The sequence below is a fragment of the Cryptomeria japonica genome, chromosome 1 (genome assembly GCF_030272615.1).
Source record: "Cryptomeria japonica chromosome 1, Sugi_1.0, whole genome shotgun sequence".
In the NCBI taxonomy this organism is placed as follows: domain Eukaryota; kingdom Viridiplantae; phylum Streptophyta; class Pinopsida; order Cupressales; family Cupressaceae; genus Cryptomeria; species Cryptomeria japonica.
The window spans coordinates 712,076,394-712,088,753 of NC_081405.1; positions in this window are offsets into that span (position 1 = coordinate 712,076,394).

The window sequence follows — 12,360 nt, forward strand, 5'->3', positions numbered from 1 at the left end:
CTCAGACTTTGATCTTGCCCAATTAAGACAAGCATCAGAAAGACAAAGTCGCCATGAGGAGGAAAGACGTAGAGATCCCATCAGATATAACATCCCTCGAGGTAACCCACCACCTCCTCCTCCAAATGAAATGGAGATGTTGCGGCAACAAGTCGCGAATCTCGCCCAACAACTTCATAGTGGTGTTAAGACCAATCAATTTTCACTTAACGACATCTGTCCCTATCCGTTTGATAGGAATCTTTATATGCCACCCTTTCCACGCGGGTTTGAAACACCCAAATTTGAAAAATATAGAGGAAAGGGGGATCCCCGTGATCATGTCCGAGAATTTCATTCTGCTTGTCTTGAAGTAGCTTATGAGGACACATACCTAATGCGCCTTTTTCCCCAAAGCCTGGGAGGAACAACCACATCATGGTTTTCCCGACTTCCAGGTGGCATTAGAACATTTGAGGAACTCATCCAGAAGTTCCTATCTCATTACTCTTATAATATTGAACGCGACATCACCATGGCTGATCTATGCAACACCAAACAAAAACCAGGTGAATTATTCTCAGTATTCCTGCAACGATGGCGCCAAATGTCTAGCAGACGTTCTCTTCAGTTACCTGAACGAGAACTAGTGGAAATTTTCATTTCCAACTTAAACGAAGAAATGGAATTTCACCTGGATGTCAAAGATACAGATTCTTTTAACGATATGATCACCAAAGGTATAAAATGTGAAAGGGCACTCATCAAAAAAGGACTCATCAAAATCTTTAATGAACCAAAAGATGGTCCTCACCCGCGCTTCAATAGCGATAAACCGAACTTCTGGAACAAGAATAAGAATATCATCAACGATGGAGTTGTGGATGCTCGGACTATCCAAAATGCACAACCTGTGGTTCGATTTGCAGGACAAAATCCTCCACCTCAAAATAACACAAATGTTCCTCTTAATCAAGGTCGCATCACATCTCATGATGAACCAAGACCCCATCCACAAAAACAAAAACGCACATACACTCCCTTAGGGGAACCCATTGAAACAGTGATGCGACAACTCATTTCTCAGAATTTGATCACTCTACCTAAGTTATCAAATTATGAGCCTCAGGTCAAACCGGCATGGTGGAGAGATACTGAACATTGTGAATTCCATCAAGGAAGAGGACACAAGACAAGTAATTATCATCGATTGAAAGATCTCATTCAGGATCTTATTGACCGAGGAGAAATTGAAATTGAAGGACATGACCCAAAAACAACCAATAATGATCATCAGATGTTCAAGAATCCACTTCCATCGCAAGATCAAAGGGGTCCTTCCACTTCCAGACGAGGTCCTGATACCACTGATTATACGCAGGCTGCGTATAATTACACTGTCAATCACCTGTATGATGCCAGTGAACAAATTGCAACTATCACCTTCAAAAATCCCACCTCAAATTGCAATGTTGTTACGCGTCGCGGCAAAATCACCATCAAGGCAGCTCCACAGGGCACCACCTCCATCCCAAAGCAGTACAATCTTGTGGAACAATTAGACAAAACCCCTACGCTTATATCCATTTTGGATCTTTTGCGTCTGTCACCCTCTCATAAAACTATCTTGGATCAAGCACTCCAAGAGGCGTCAGTCCCTACAAACCTTAATACGGACCAGTTTCAAGCCATGGTTGGAAACCTAAAGTTATCACCTTGTCTCACTTTTTCCGAAAGTGACAACTCTTCTTTCCAACAACCTCATAATGCTTCGCTCCACATTGAAGGCTTTGTCAACCAACACAGAATCAAGCGAGTCTTGATAGATAATGGAGCAGGCCTAAACATTTGCACACTACAGTTGGTCACAGCATTGGGATATGCAATAGAATCAGTGGATCCTCGTAAGAAGATCACCATCAAGGCCTATGATGATGCAGAGCGTTCATCCAAAGGAGCCGTGGTACTACCAATCCGAGTAGGCCCTGTGGTAAAGCACATCATCTGTCAGGTTCTGGACCTTCCTCTGCCATATAATCTATTATTAGGGAGACCTTGGATACATGCCATGCAAGCCGTTCCATCTACCTACCATCAATGTATCAAGTTCCCACATAATGGTGCAGAGATCACAATCCTGGGCGATGCAAATCCCTTTGCATTTTGCCATAATATCAGCCATCAACCAGAAATTACTGTTCCTAATAATAGGGAAGCCATTTCCTCCACATCATATGTAAGTCCCGCCTCTCTTGCCAGTTCAAACACCCCTATACCCAAGCAAGAAAAGCTTAAGATGAAAGTAGCAGAGGAAGGTCCCGGGGAATATAACTTGAGTCAGCTCTTTTGTGTGGGACAAATGCCCACTTCTCCTAGAACACATGGTAAACCACAACAATTACTCCAGCAACCACTAATCACGCCAGCATGTGCCTTAACGCCTTTCATCCTTGGAAAGAGTCAAGAGGAAGAAACACAAGATGAGGACCTAGCGGACTGGATCTATAAGGATCCCATCACCACTGACACACCGCAAGTTACACTTCCTACGGCACAGTATGGCAAAGGCCTCCTCATTATGCAAAGAATGGGATATGATGGTCAGAGTGCTTTAGGATACTGCAAACAAGGATGACACGAACCACTATTGCCAGAGTTCAAGCCCAAAGGTAATACAGGCCTAGGTTTTGAAAAAGAAGTCCTTCCTAAACTCAGATTCAAAGGAAAACCTAGCAAACCATTTTGCCCACCTACTGCAAAGAGGACACCTTTCATAATCAAAGCACCATCAAACACTATCCCCATTGCCCCATCGAGGCTCACAACCCCACCGCAACCATCATCAGTACCAATCATCCCACCAAACGAACCAGTAATTACATCAATAACACCAATAACAGTAGCAACTATATCAGAACCCGCAGCAGCATCTATGGCACCAACCATTCCAACAGAAGCCACTGAGGCAACACTGCCGATACTTCCTGTACCAGATCCTTTAATCCCCATCACGGTTCCTGCAGCACCGATCACCACAAAGGTACATAAACCAATCACGCCTGCCGTGTTTAACTCCAAAGACATCCCAGTATGGTATAGCAATCGGATGCTGGAAAGTGATTCAGAGACCGACTCACGTGAGTGGGAATTTGATTCTGTACAGCTTAACACTTCAGATGAGGAAGACACATCACCACCTCCGCCACGCAAAGACATCCCTGTTTACGAAGAAGCACAGATAAAGACCACTTGGGTACCTGAGCTGGAAACATCTTCCACAGACCCTACGTCTCATCCTACGCCGGATTCTGATAGGGAGAGTACCATCAACGACCTTCACCACACTGTCTTAACCCTCACTGATACATCTCCCGCACTTAACTTAATCGATGAAGTAATGCCCATTATCCACCCTGAACTCATCGAATGGAACCAACCAAATCCCCCATGTCTTGACCTCTTCCAAAATGATGAGGCTATCATTGACTTTTTGGAATTAAGGGATAATCTACCAAGCGGGGATCACAAAGCTGGATTCGCCATTGAACTTAATAGCGCAGCATACTTCGGGGCGGATGCCAAACCCTTCAGCTGCAAAAATATAACATTAAAACATGGATCTTCCAGTGAAAACCACACTGTGGCACTGTTTGATCCAACAAAAGTAAAAAGAAAGAGCGTATCCAACGGTGAAAACCTCTCTGAGGCACTTGAGGATGAAGGGTTTGACATTCTCCCTTCTAGTACACAACAGGAACGATCGACGATTCTCATTGAGGAGACTAAAGAATACAATGTGGGGACTCCTGAAAACCCTCATATCATACATCTGGCATCTCTTCTCACTCCAGAGGAACAGCCTCAATTTATAGAGTTCTTCCAACAGCGTCAGATCAACTTTGCATGGTCATATGCAGACATGCCTGGGCTTGATCCTGATTTAGTCATGCATCATCTCACAGTAGCAAAAGGAGCCAAACCTGTCAAGCAGAAGCTTCGTAAGATGCATCCTCAAATTGCAGTGCTAGTCAAAACAGAACTCAAGAAACTCCTGGATGTTGGTTTCATTAGACCAATTGATTATGCAGAATGGATCTCCAACATTGTACCAGTCGGCAAACCAAAAGGGGGCATCCGAATTTGTACTGACTTCAGAGATCTGAATAAGGCATGTCCTAAGGATGACTTCCCTCTACCAAATATTGACATCATAGTGGATCTAACAGCAGGACATGCCATGCTTTCACTCATGGATGGCTTTTCAGGATACAATCAAATAAAGATCGCACCAGAGGACCAACATAAGACAGCCTTCACATGTCCATGGGGCACATACTGCTGGAATGTAATGCCTTTTGGTCTAAAGAATGCAGGAGCGACCTATCAAAGAGCAATGACCACCATCTTCCATGACATGATGCATACTATAATGGAAGATTATGTGGATGATTTACTAGCAAAATCACTTACTAGAGAAGGACATCTTCACATCTTAGATAAAATCTTTGATAGACTGGAACAATACCATGTTCGACTCAACCCAAAGAAATGTGTCTTCGGAGTGACCTCCGGGAAGCTTCTAGGATACATTGTCTCAAGCAAAGGCATTGAGGTCGATCCAGCAAAGGTTAAAGCAATCATGGACATGCCACCTCCAAAGAATATCAGTCAGCTAAGAACACTACAAGGACGGCTTCAATCTATCCGAAGATTCATTGCACAATTGGCTGATAAGTGTCACCCATTTACACATCTGCTACACAAGAACATACGCTTTCAGTGGGATGACAAATGCCAACAAGCATTTCAGACGCTTAAAGACTATCTCATGAATCCACCATTGCTGATGCCACCAGATCCAAGAAGACCATTATTACTCTATATCTCGGCAACAAGTACAGCATTGGGTGTACTACTGGCACAACATAATGCAGAAGGAAAAGAGTGTGCTGTATACTACATCTCTCGCACACTGGTTGGCTATGAACTCAATTACACACCTATTGAGCGAGCTTGCCTAGCAGTAATCTTGGCAGCCACTAAATTGCGGAACTATCTATTAACACACAAGGTGCAACTTATTGCAAAGATTGATCCACTCAAGTACTTACTTAGCAAAGAAGCATTGACGGGTCGCTTGGCCAAATGGGTAATGATTCTAAGTGAATTTGACATCGAGTATGTGGACCGTAAAGCTATCAAAGGGCAGGTCATTGCAGATCAGTTGGCCGATGCACCACTCATAGGCGATCATCCTCTCATTTCCAATTTTCCAGATGAAGAGATATTCATGATCACAACAGCACAACCATGGAAGCTATATTTTGATGGGTCATACACTAGGCACGGCTCGGGGGCAGGCATTCTGTTTATCACACCTCAAGGTGATAGCATCCCGAAGTCTTACAGGCTCACATTTCCATGCACAAACAACATAGCAGAGTATGAGGCCTTGATCACGGGACTCAGGTTAGCCGTACAATGGAAATTACAAGAACTACAAGTATATGGCGATTCCCAACTAGTCATTCGACAAGCAACAGATGAGTATCAGACCAAAGATGATAAACTCATGCCATACAAGCAAATGGTGGACAAACTAAAGACATCATTTACTACTATGACTTTTGAGCAGATACCAAGAGATCAGAATCGAGCTGCTGACGCTATGGCTACCATCGCATCTCTACTAGATCTTCCACAGAATTCAACACGCTACGAGTTCTTGGTAGAACAACTTTGGATCCCCGCTTATGATATCCCCGAATCTGAAATGATATGTTGCCTTGTTGGTTCTGAATCCCCATGGTACGGTGAGTTCTACACCTATCTCCGCGATCACACCCTTCCTCCCAACCAATCAAATAACCAACGTAAAACCTTCATTCGCCAAACTGCTCGATATACCATTATTGCCGAAACCCTATACCGACGTGGTCTTGATGGTACTCTCCTTCGATGTCTGGAACAAGATGAGATAACAAAGGCTTTGGAAGAGGTACATGAAGGAATTTGCGGGACTCACTCAAGTGGTCCGTCACTAGCCAAGAAACTCATGCGAGCTGGATACTATTGGCCATCTATGGAAAAGGATTCCTACTACTTTGTCAGGAAATGCAAGAAATGTCAAGTTCATGGCGACCTGATACATGCACCAGCACAGGAACTACAACCAATCACAACACCATGGCCTTTTTATCAATGGGGCCTTGACCTTGTGGGTAAAATCCATCCATCTTCATCCAATGGCCATAAATTCATTATTACCGCCACCGAATATTTCACCAAGTGGATCGAAGCTGTTCCACTTACCCAAGTCACCGGCAAGCAGATCGCCTCATTCATCCTCAACTACATCATCTACCGGTATGGTGTACCCAGGTCCATCGTCACAGATAACGGTCTTCCTTTTAAAAATCAGGATGTCCGTGAACTTTGTGAGAAATTTCATATCCAACACCGCTTTTCCACTCCCTATTACCCACAAGGCAATGGTCAGGCTGAAGCATCCAATAAAAACATATTGAGAATCCTAAAGAAGACAGTCAATGATGCCGGTCGTGATTGGCATGTTCAATTGAATCCAGCATTATGGGCATATCGAACTAGCATTCGAACCCCTACAGGTGCAACTCCTTATTCATTGGTCTATGGTGCTGAAGCTATCTTACCTATTGAGGTCGAGATACCATCCTTACGAGTTTCATTGCACAATCTCATCGATGATGAAGCATACAGAGTATCTCGTCTTCAGGACTTAGAGTTACTAGATGAGAAGCGACAAGCTGCATACAATCACCTCAAAGCCTATCAGCAGCGCATGAGTAGAAGCTACAATCACCGAGTTAGATCTCGTACATTTGAGGTAGGTGATCTTGTTCTTCGAGAAAATCCTCGCAACCAACCAAATAGAGAACATCAAGGCAAGTTTGAATCAAATTGGCTCGGCCCATATGTTGTCACTGCTGTATTCGGGTCCGGGGCATATCAGTTGGCTACATCAGAAGGAGAACCGCTTGCAGATCCAATCAATAGCATGCACCTCAAAAGGTTTTATACCTAAGGTGTACAAGGCATCAGGCTCCATTGCATATCAGAAAATACCAAAAACATTCAGAAAATGTCCTGAAGAAAATACAAAAACATTCAAAAAAGTAAAGAAAAATCATGCATCCAAACGGTGAACAACCACTCCGGTGGCACCTTGGGTAAGTGCGATGGTGAAAACCTGGCAAACAGGTGCCACTCGTAAGGGCAATGGCTCCAGTATCTTTCAGGCTCGTTGCGATCACATTCATGCACACATACATCCATCCATCCCAACCATGGCTTGTTATTTGATCTGCAATTAAGAAAGTACTCCATGCATCTAGCATCCCACCTTTTCATAGTCAGGTCTAAAAACTGAGGGCAATACCCTTACCCTAGTGATGGAAGTGGATTCTACATTGTCTTATATATCATTACGCTCTTCATTCAGGCGATCATCAGAAAATACAAAAACATTCAAAAATGTCTCAGAAAATATCAAAAACATTCACAAACAATACAAAATCCAAAAACATTCAAAAATGACTCTCAAAATACCAAAAACATTCACAATTGTTTCACAAAATCCAAAAAACATCGGAAAACCCATCAAAAATCACACAAAAACATGGCAACACCTTGTACATATTTTATCCGATCCGATACAAAATAAACATTGACAACTACTCACACACTGACCATTTATCAAATCAAACCAAAACAATCGACATTAACAATCCAAACCTGTCTTTACACAAGGATGCATCCTTCCTTATCAAAACAAAGACAAGATGACATTTTCTTTGACAAGAAAATTATGTTAAGCTATCAAATACTTGGTTGATTTATGAGTACAATCATTTGTTTATCTGTATCGGGATCTTTCAGCATTGTTTTGTATCGTTTGCGCATTACTTCCGATGAAGTTCTGGGGCATGTACTAATGGTGTCTATGTGGGAAGTTCACCAAGCTATGTGATCTTATGCCAAATGCATTCATAGATCATTATGGCTTGCTGACTATAGCGTATACCTCGACCATATGAGCATGAACCATTACCAAGGATCTATATTCTTTATTCTTTATGTATATACTGTTTGTTTGCAGGTACAATGCTTTTTCTTTGGTTCCTCCTACCTCATCCAAATTGGATAAAGGTTTTATCTCTTATTACGGTATGTACTTGTCTCAGGATATGATCAGCCTAAGATCAAGGAGGACGATCCAAGTCATGCATGAAAGGAGATAATCCTTGTCTGTTCTGCAAGCAATACTCAGGTCAACTTGATCCATTATATCAAGTTGCTTGTATTAACTTGCTATATCAAAATCCATGTAAGAAATACTTTGGTCATCTTGAATCTTTATGTCAAGATGATTGTATTCTCTTCCAACATTTTAAAGCTCAATGATGAAAATAGAGCACCATGGATCATCATTCCATCTCATCTGTATATATTGCATTTCGTTGCATTCCATCCATCCATACATTCATAATAGCTGCATATCATGCATACGTAGTCATAATAATGCATACTCTATTTTACTCATCTTCTTCCATAGGACTCGGTCCTAGTCCTCCATATCTTCTATCTAACATCAAATCCCCCCTCACCCTCCCTATCTTGATCATCAACATCATCCTAATCCCTTCATCGCTTTCCATCCTCACTCATCCAAAAAAATTAAGCCAGTTACTCTGTCTACACAGATACATCAACTCACGCACACCTAGACTATCAACAGATACTCTGATCAAGTATCTTCGGGTCTCAATAGGTAATCGATTATGGCAATCCTAGACTACATCAGGCATTTATCATAATGACCTAGTCTCAACGGGGCTGCCATGATTCCCCACAACCATCCATCACATGCACACACTATCAATTGATCCACCAATCAAACACAATCCAACAGACAATTACATCAATTGTCTACGTCTCAACGAGTATTTTGCTTTATATACCTTGACTTCATCGGATAATTACATCAATTGTCTAAGTCACCATCAGGTCACTTTGATTCACTTACTCAGACTTTATCATGTTCAAGCGACCAACTGACATCAACTGTCACGCTTTGACTTGACCGGGGCAATTCAACCGATTGCACCAGATTGTCCAACCAATTTTGATCAATTGTATAGCATCAATCAAAACCCCACACTACATCTGCTATGTATCTCTTGCATGACCTCAGGGTACTCGCTGGCTTGTTGTTTCTTCATATTCACTCCATTTTCTCCCATTCTTTCATCATTAGTTCTAATTTCTTCTATTCTACCTCCCCTCCGCTTTTCATTCTTTTTCGAGAGATCGCCCGATTTTTCAAAAAATTTCGGCCCATCTCTCGAGGGGGCATACCACCCATTAAATTTACATTTTATGGGGCATTTCTTCACACCTATTTTTCTTTCTTTGAAACGATGTGATAAACTGCACCGTCTCAAAGAGGGGCAAATGTAGTCACATAAATCTGTCCACTTAATTAAATGAATACTTAGTATTTATTTGATTATTTAACCATCAATTAATAATTAATTAAATTAATATTTAATTAATTCATCTTAACGCTCTTCTCCTATTAATTAAATAAATTATTCAATTTATTTGATTTAATTCACTTAACCAAATTCATACCATTAATTAAATAAATAAATCATATTTGTTTAATTAAATCTTCTCTCACATTTAAATAAATTAATATTTATTTAAATCCCCCAAAATCCCACCTCTCACATTTAAATAAATTAATATTTATTTAAATCCCCCAAAATCCCACCTCTCACATTTAAATAAATAAATCATTTATTTAAATCACCTTTATCCTCCACCCACTTGTATTTTCCTACAAAAGCAAGTTGCACAATTATTTTAAATAAATAATTTATTTAAATCCCCTTTATCCTCCACCCACTTGTATTTTCCTACAAAAGCAAGTTGCACAACTATTTTAAATAAATTATTTATTTAAAATCCTATTTATCCTCACCCACTTGAAACCTTTAATGGTTTCCCTTAAAGTATTCAAACTTGATGGCTTTAAAGTCTTCAAACTTGATGGCTTCCTTCTATAGTCTTCTTAAAGACTTTAATGGTTTTCCTTAAAGTCTTCAAGCCTTTAATGGTTTCCCTCAAAGTCTTCAAGCATTTTAAATGCTTTATCTTCTTTTTCTCATTTAAATAAATTAATATTTATTTAAATATTTATCCAAATTCAACTTACACCATTTAATTGAAATAAATGATTTTATTTTAATTGAAAATACCAAAATTTCTCCCACTTGCATTTTCCTACAAAATCCACTTGTATGCCTAAACCCCTTCTAGATTCTTCTAAACCCTTCCTAATTAGCCTAATCCATCCCCTAAATATTGTCACATTCCTAAGCAAATTGGAGTCACTTCTCAAAGACTCCAAAGTCTTTGAAAAGCAATTAATGCTTTGTGTGTTCAACAAATTAACCCTCAAAGTCTTGGATAACCTTTGAAAGCTTCCAACCTTCAACCACTTAATCCCCAAAGTCTCCAATAACCATTAATGGTTAATTCAACCCTCCCACATGGTTAAAACATTTGTTTTGACTCAACCTCTACCCAACCCAAAGGTCTCATCAGGCCATTAATGCTTTGACCATGATTATCTCTTAAACATTTGCACAAAGGTTTATCCTTGGATTACCTCTTAATCCAGTGGGTAATCTTAATTTAGACTTGACCCTTACCTTCTAGATAACCATGAGGTCTTCTCAGGCCTTTAATGCCTCCAACCTCTTCTCTCAACCCAATCCTATGTTGAAACTTGTCACCATTTTATTGGTGCCAATTGTGCACATGGATCCCCAACTTTCAATCCTAACCCTTGTTAAGATTGCTCAATCTTAACCCTTCATTTCCCTATTTCTTCTATAAATAGAACCCTTCTCCTCAAGCAAAAAAAGAAGCATTTTAGAGTATTGTTGTTATACTGGCATTAGCATAGATCTTTTTCATAGCATCACTATCTACTCTTGCATAGTATTTGCTTATCATATTCAACTATCTTGAATCTCCATATGGCATCCATGGCTAGTGCTAAAAGCTGAGAGCTACACTCATTTGGGACTTGGAGAGGAGAGAAACAAGGGAGGAGCAACTATGAGCATCTTGATTAGCTATTTCATTCTATGTTTATATGCTTTCTATTTCATGTTTAATATCTCTCTTGATATGCCTGTTTAGGATAATCTTTTGTTGCTAACACTAACGTTTGTTTCTTGTTCTCTTGTGTGTGTTGCCATCAAACAGATTTTCTAATCCTTTTTGCAGAGCATCAGAAACAAACTACAACTCTTCCCTCCTTACCGATTTCACCAATTTGCCAAATCAACCTTAAAAAGGCTACTAGAATTAGCCCTAGTTGCTAGTGAAATTTGCTCACCCTGTTAAATCTGCTCAATTTCATGACAAACCCTTTTAGGAATGGTCTAATTATAATGCAAGCTCAAAGATTTTTGCCATGGCAAGTACTGTACGGACTGTTTTAGTGCTGTCCCACAAAATGTGCAATTTTCAAGGTTTTTTGAGGTTTCTAGTGAGGGTTTGCAATTTACAAGTCTTCCTCATGATAATAGACCAATTTAAATGTTTCAAACCTTGCTTCCACATATACCAAACACTCCCAAGGACTTAAAACTCATCTTCTAATATTGACACTTTATCAAATAGTTATCATACTGCTGCATTTTCTCAGAAATAACAGTCCAAAAACAGGGACAGCGATGTTTTCAAGGTTTTATATGCTTTGTTTAACGTTAATAACGTAAGTACAATGAAAATATATCACATATGAATGCAATAATGCCTTGACAACAGTTGGAGTAACCTGCAAGCAAGTATGAAAGGGTTTTTTTTATGACTGTTGGTCTCTTATCTGCCTTACTGCACTTTCACAGTCTTAGAAACTGTGACAACTTTAATCTCTCTGTTTGACCTGTTTATTCATGCTGTCCTTGGCCTGCAAGAAGGTATAAATGGCATGATAAAATAGTGCACATAACCTCTTCAAAGATCTTAATGAGTTGAGTACTTAAAGGATGACATAAATCATAAAAACATTATGTGACTGTGACAAAGAATACACTTTTTTTAGGATCCTTATTTAGGTCCATTACAACAATAACCATAGAACATTAGTTACTTGAGAATCAAATACTTTCAAAACACTTCTCAAGATTACAAAATAAATTTCCAATCATTCCATTTGTTCCAAATGAATGTTGGCAATGGAATTTCTACAAACAGTTAGCAGGAAAACAGTGACTCACTGTTTTGAATCAGATTTTCATATGGATCTTCACATCCACCCAG